This window comes from Talpa europaea (assembly GCF_964194135.1).
Source record: "Talpa europaea genome assembly, chromosome: 8".
Lineage (NCBI taxonomy): Eukaryota > Metazoa > Chordata > Mammalia > Eulipotyphla > Talpidae > Talpa > Talpa europaea.
Window position 1 is genome coordinate 35,319,255 of NC_140075.1, and position 7,039 is coordinate 35,326,293.

Below are 7,039 nucleotides of genomic sequence, written 5' to 3' on the forward strand. Positions count from 1 at the left end.
TGAAAGTTTGAGTAAGTTCATCTTGGAGATATGGCAGGAAATTGTGCTAGTTTAGCTGAAGTTCAGTCCATTTATTTATAGAAACTTACAGTTTCAGTTCAATCTGGCATTTTAAAGCTTTGTACTTTGCATATTTTTAAATTCCACCAAAGGGAAATGCAGTCTATGCAATGCCTTATATTTTTATAACAATTCAGAGGTCAATCCTAAAATGTTACCTAGTTTATCTAACATACCTAGTTTAGGTAAGAGTGTTAACTTGGATTGCCAAATCTCTTGTCACCTGCAGTTCTCCTGATGACTTGAGAAACTCTGTTCAGGCATTCATTCATTAATTCAGCAAACACTCACTGAGGACCTACTCCCTGCCAAGCTTTGTCTTGGCCCAGGAAATGCAGTGATGGAGCAGACATGTAGGGCCCTGCCCACATTTTGTGGTTCCTGTGATAATTTCTTCTTTCTTTTCCTGGGATGCCAGGGAGCTTGCTCAATGAGGCCTCGGTTTTATTTGGAAACTAGACTTTCTTTAGTCATACACATGCAGGGAGAGAACAGCAAGCAGCTTTCTAAGCTGTAACAGGAATGGGAGATGTGTTCTGGGGTGACCACACATCCTGGTTTGTCTGGAATATTCCTGCCTACCATCTGTTATCTTGACATAGAATTTAATAGCTCCCCTTTCACTTTCCAGAATGTCCCAGTTTGGACAATAGATTAGCTGGCCTCTCTAGAGATCATATTGTCCCCTCCACAGCTCTTCCGCCTGCTTTAGTCCCAGAGTAGGAGAGCAGTGCTACTATGACATATTTGCTCTCATGTCTTGCTTGTGAAACAAGCAGGGGTGGAGTTACTCTGCCCTATTCTGAGGCTGTTTACCCCAGCTGATCTTCCTCAGCAAGGTCTGGGAAGTTCTGGAAATAACTAGCCAGGACACTTCTGCATGTTGAAAAATGCTGGCAAGGCCAATTTCTGTATTTTCAGAGAATGGGACTGTGGCTTAGGGATGGCTAAAGTCTTAGTGCAGGTCACCAAGAAATCTTTTGCAGAGTGAGCTGGAGTCTCTTGGGCATGTTTATGAGTATGCATTCTGAGTAAACCTCCAGCATCAGGGAATTGCTTCCAGGTTCACATTACACTGGGCAGAATTTATTGCCAAGGCTGGAGGGAGCAGTAACCACTATTGGTCAGTACATTGGTCTGAGCAAAAGCTCAGTAATGTGCTGAATTCCACAAAAGCTTGGCCTTTAAAACCTTATTCCCCACAACAAATGAGGGCTTGGCTAAGGGGGAGGTCTTCCTCAGGGACTGCCCTCAGTTATTAGAATTAGATAGCAGGAAAAGGGGAGATAAGGCCAGCATAGGCACAAGAGTGGATGGTTTCTCCAAAGGTAGTACCTTGAGGCAGGGTGATGTTGTACAACTCAGAGGCTGAGGACTTCAGAGTCCAAAAGACATGGGCTAGTACCTTTGAATTGGGAAGTCCTCTTCACCCCTGCCTTTTCCCCCCAGAACTTCTTCCCAGGAATTGAAGTTCCTGTATTGGCATCAGCCTTGAGTGAGCAGTGGGCATAATAGCCGAGCTGAGATGGCTGCCTAGGGACTACTGTGGCATAGGGAGGGTATAAGACTTAAGTGCCAGGGGAAACACAGAATTTCAGATTTAGAATTTTTGCATTTTAAAAGCATTTTTAGTGTTTATTTTGTTGATCTCAATTTTGTTGAAAATATAGAGAACGGAGATCAACAAAAGGAATAAAAGTCACCCCAGAACCATCGCCCAGTTATAACAATGAATAACATCTTCACAACTCTTTTTCTATTGACCTAATATTTTTCACATAGAAAGTTCCTGAAAACAAATAGGGATGCTACTCCAAGCACTGTTTTGTGACCTGTGCTTTATACTTAATATGCATCAAAGAACTAATGGTTGGTTGTAGAGAAACGATTGGTGAGTAATTACTCAAGGAGCACCGATCGTTGATGCAAACTGAGAAAATGAATTGCCAATTAATTAGTGTAACAAATGTTTGTCCTGTGCCTGGTATACCTAAGGTATATACCAGGGATTCTGGTATATAGTTGGCACTGGATCCTTTCCCACAAAATACTACAACAATCTTTGAGTGGAATTATCAGACACGAAGTATTATTCCTTTTGAGGAAAGGGGCTTTTGTAATCCAGTGCTTGAGAGTAATTCCTCTGACTGTCTTAATGTACTAGACAACCTCATGTACTAGACGCCCTCAGGACAATTTTTAAACAAAATCCCCCCTTCATGTCCTAGGACCACAAGAGGAGCTTTCATTTGGGATTGATTCATTGTGGTCATTCAAGGAGGGAAGGAACAAGAAATGCTCTGGATAAGATGAAGCTTTCTCAATTCATGAAAACAAGGTCTTTCTGGTTAGGCTACCTGTCAAGTGACCAAGGAGGTTGCTTGTCTATATGCTGGAGAAAGTCAAGGTTAATACTTTGCAGCAGATAGGTAGAAAAGTCACAAGGGACAGTTGAGAAAGACAGATGGTGAAATACTGGACAGTTTTTTCCCCCAATATTGATTTTTTAAAAGTAAAAGTAACTTCTCTGGAATAAAAGCATGCTGTGAACTAAATTAAGTTATAAATTTCCATGTTTGCATGCAGTAAAACTCCTGTAATTACATCCCTCAGGTACAGTTCAGAGCTACTTGCAGGCCACAGTGGGTAGAGACTGCAAAAAGATGGGAACTCTGGTCTGGCACAAGTTGGATTTGGATCCTCTTGACGCATAGCCAGATGGACCATAGTATTCGGAACTACAGACCTGGATTTGGTTTCAGATTCTCCCACGAACTGGTACCTCTAGCGCCCAACTTAAGCATTTTAGTTGACACCTCATCTGTGGAGTGAGTTTTAATACCTGCTTCTCAGAGTTGATCTAAGTATTATATGAATCAAGGCTTGACTTTGAGGCAGTTTGGTATATATATATATTATAGCTTTTATTGTCATTAACTCCACTTGTCTAATTCAGCACTCAGAAATACAATTTCCCCTTAGATTAGAAATTCCTACGTGTCTGGGAGAAATGGAGTCATGAGAGTGGTCTCCACCATCCTTGCACTGTTAGTGGACAGTCACACCCTCCCTGCCTCACTTTTGTGGACTTTCAGAGTTGGGAAATTCCAAGTTTTATAGATTAGCCCATATAGGATAGTGGCTAAGAGTATAGACATGGATCAAGCTGGCCTGGATCTGGATTGGAATCCTAGCAGTGCCTCTCATGGGCTGTCTGATCTAGGGAGTCCCTGAAAGTCTGGGTCCCTGCTTTCTCGTACCTTACTGGACTATTGTGAGGACTCTTGCATAGGGCCTACCAAATCCCATGCTTGTTCAATGTATAAACTATTATTAATTGCTTCAAATCAATTAACAATTGACTGGCTGCTTCCTTGTGACTTGTAATGAGATGTTCTGTAGAAACAACTCAGGAAAGATGGACTCCATTACTGTGGCCAAGGAAGAGGACTGCATGCATGGCCTCCCAGCCAGGCCTGACTGGAGGAACATTGCTTTCTAAACATCTATAGACCAGTTCTGGAGAAGGTCTGTGATTATCACCCAATGGACAAATAAATGTGAGCCAGATCCAGCCCACTGGCTGCTCTTACAATCCAGTTCTCTTGGAGCACACTCATGTTCCTCAGCGCTGGTGGGGCTGCTTTGCATTCCAGTGGCAGAGTCGAGCAGTTGTGACACAGACTGCATGTATCCTTGAGGTCCAAAATAATTACTAGCTGGCCCTTTTGAGAAAGAATTAAGCTTTCCAACTTCTAGAAGCATTGGGAAGTAACTTTCAGAACACTGGGAAGGCACTTACAGAATTGAAGGAATGGCTAGGGGACCAAACAGCATGGAAAACTTCTGGTTTTCAGGAGACCAGGAGCTGCAGAACTTGCAAGAACACTAGCTCCAGTGATCCCAGCTGTCTGCCGCATAAAAGTAGGTGACTGCCTGAAAGTCTTGGCAAGCTTCAATCTATAGACATAAATGCCCACTCTGGCCAGACCTTCTTTGCTGTCTTTCATTTTGGTGTCAGTCTCCCTCAGCGGCAGACTGAATGAAACTGGTTGTCCTTTCTATCTTTCATCTTGATACAGAGGTGAGTGTAAAGGGGACAGGGATGCACAAGCCCAGGACTTTGGGATGAGTAGTAAGGGATGATGGATACAGGAGCTGGGGCGACTCCCAGACATGGGTGACTCTGATGAATGAAAGTGCCACCATGGAGAGGGCAAGGAATGGTAGAGAAAGGAGACAGTTCTGGATAGGAAGAGCAGCACTCCCAGGAGGTCAGACTCCCCAAAGCCTGTCAACTATGGAGTCACACCAGCTGGCAATGGCGTTTTAACTTAGACTCTGTCACTCAGTCATATTCATGGAGTAAAATCATCCAGTCTTTTCCTTTTTTTTTTAAAGATTTATTTATTTATACAGGCACTGGGTACAGTCAGAAGCACGGGAGGGTGAGAGAATTCACCAGAGCCAGAGCGGGGAGCAGAACAAGCACACTGACAAAGGACACTGCTGAGGGGAGCAGCGGGCGCCAGGAGAGGTCTGCGCGCCATGTGGGACCCTCCTCCGGTGGCTGGGGAGCAGCCGGGGATCGAACTGGCTCTGCAGAGGCTGCGGGCAGCTTCGCAACCCAGCGCTCAACCGCTGCACCACTGGGGAGGCCCACAGTCCTGTCTTTTCAACAGAAAATAAAATTCAAAATAAAATAAAATTAAGTCCCAAGCCTGGGACTTAACACATCTTTCCAAGGTTGATGACTATTCAGTTTGTAGGCCAAAGAAGTTATATGTTGTAAGTATATACTAAGTATAAGTGTACTGAAGTACATTGTGTACATCATTGTTAGTATTTTGGAAGTATAGATTCTCTCCCTTCAGGCCTTTGGATAGGTTTAAAGGAGACCTTCCAGGAATGAGACATGGGTCCTCTGGCATATGCGTGTGAATGGCAGAGGGCTGCAGCAGGGCGATGCAGTGAGGAGGGCAAATGGTGGAAGGAGAGAAAGGGTGAACCTGGGGACGGATCTCATTAATAAAGGAAGTGATCACCTGACTCTGTATGGGGACACTGGGAAGACATGGGGTGAGTGATGGGATAACTGCTACCTGTCTTGGGCCTTTGCCACCACCTCTTATTGTGTCAGTGGTCAGGCAGGACACTTCCTCCCAGAGTTGGTGTCCTGCTGTTAACTGGGGACCGTGCTCTGAAATTTAACAAGACTGTGACAGGAAACTCTTCCCCCATCCTACTTCCTGCTCTGAGCAAATGGAGGCATGAGACTAAGAAACCTCAACTGTATGCCTTTTCAAACCAGCAAAACTGATTTTATTTCTTTATTTCCTCCAAATTGGTAATAGTCAAATTTGTAAATCTAGTTTTATATTGTAGCAATCTGCTGTGTATCTGGCTAATCAGTGGTTGTCTTCTCCATGAAGAATGCCTTCTAAAGGTGTTTATGTGCAAGTACAATACTGTCGGTGCTTAAATATTAAAACTGAAAACAATATAATTTGAATGGTGTGATAAATATGAAACTTTTCTAGGATCCAATTTCTAAATTAAGAGAGGTGCTCTCACTGGTGACTAGAACTATGTATTCACCATTCAAAGGCCTGAAAGATATTTCAAGATTATATAGTAAATGAGAAGTAGAATGGGGATTCGAACTTCAGTCTGTTCTCTCACCACTGTCTTGGAAAAATTATTGATATCAGGATTGCTTTGGAAGGCTGCTCTTAGTTCAGTGCTGTCATTTCTGTTCAGTAGTAGACTCCTGACTCTCACTTTGCAAGTATCAAAAAAATTGGCCTATGTATCTAGAAGTCTAGGAAGGAGATCAGACATGGCTGGATCCAGAGGCTCAACTACTTGCCCTCTTGTTTTTGCTCTGCCTTTCTTTGTGCTGGCTTCCTCCTCAGGCACTGTACTTCATGTGTTGGCAAAGTAGTCTCAGGCAGGGCCAGGTTTACCTGGTCCTCAGATCCCACAGTCCCTCTTTTCTGATAGTTTAAAATGGTAAAAATTTGAGAGGAGATTTTATGGTACAAGTTGAGTTTGTGAGTTTTCTTGAACCAATCATCTGCCCACTTTTGGGGGAGAGGATTGGGTCAGCCCTGTGTGAGAGTGTGTGTGCACATGTGTATGTGGGTTGGCACGCGTGCGTGTGTATGTTTGTGTGTGATTCTCCAATGAGATGCTGAGGTTAAACTATTTATACCACAGGGATAAGAAGATGAGCACATCCTGTCTTCATGATCAAAGTTATTCTACTTATTCATTCATTCTCCAAATATATATGCACAAGTCCTGGCCAGCTGCTGGGGGTCCTCAGCTGAGCTAGATGAGTTCCTGCCTTGAAGAAGTTTAGAATGGAAGGGGTCCTGAGTTCTCAGGGAGCATCCTCTTGGACACTTGCTGCAGCTCCTCCAGCATGTCTGCTGACACCAGGGATTCCTGCCAGCCCCTGCCAAAAAGGGCTCTTGCAGCTTCACAGGACCTCTCTGGTCTCAGACAGCCGATGAAGTGATGGCTCACTGGCCTGAGGGGGAATGGGGAAAGAGCCATTGGTTTGGGTCCCGGAGCCAGGTTGTGTGCGCCTCCTGTGGGAGAATTGGAGCTTCCGCAAACTGCAGAAATCTGGTTCCTGCTGGGTTTCTGTCCCTCCGAATCTTTTACAAGTTGTGCCTAGAAAAATCTGGGTTTGAAGTAAAGCCAGCTGTGTATGTGTTTACCAGTTGTGCCTGATTAGCTGCCCATGCCAAGGGGAGTCCCTGCCATCTCACACCACACAGGGACAGGGCTACATTCCTCTTCCTTAACCATTTCTGGCTAAGGTGAGTTTGCATAGCCCTATTCTTCATCAAACTCATAATCAAAAAAATATTGCTACTGTTTTGAAAACTTTGAGGTAGACACCCAACTTGGTGAGTTGCATCCAGTTGCTAATTTTAATCTCCACGGTTGATCATAGCATGGGAGGACG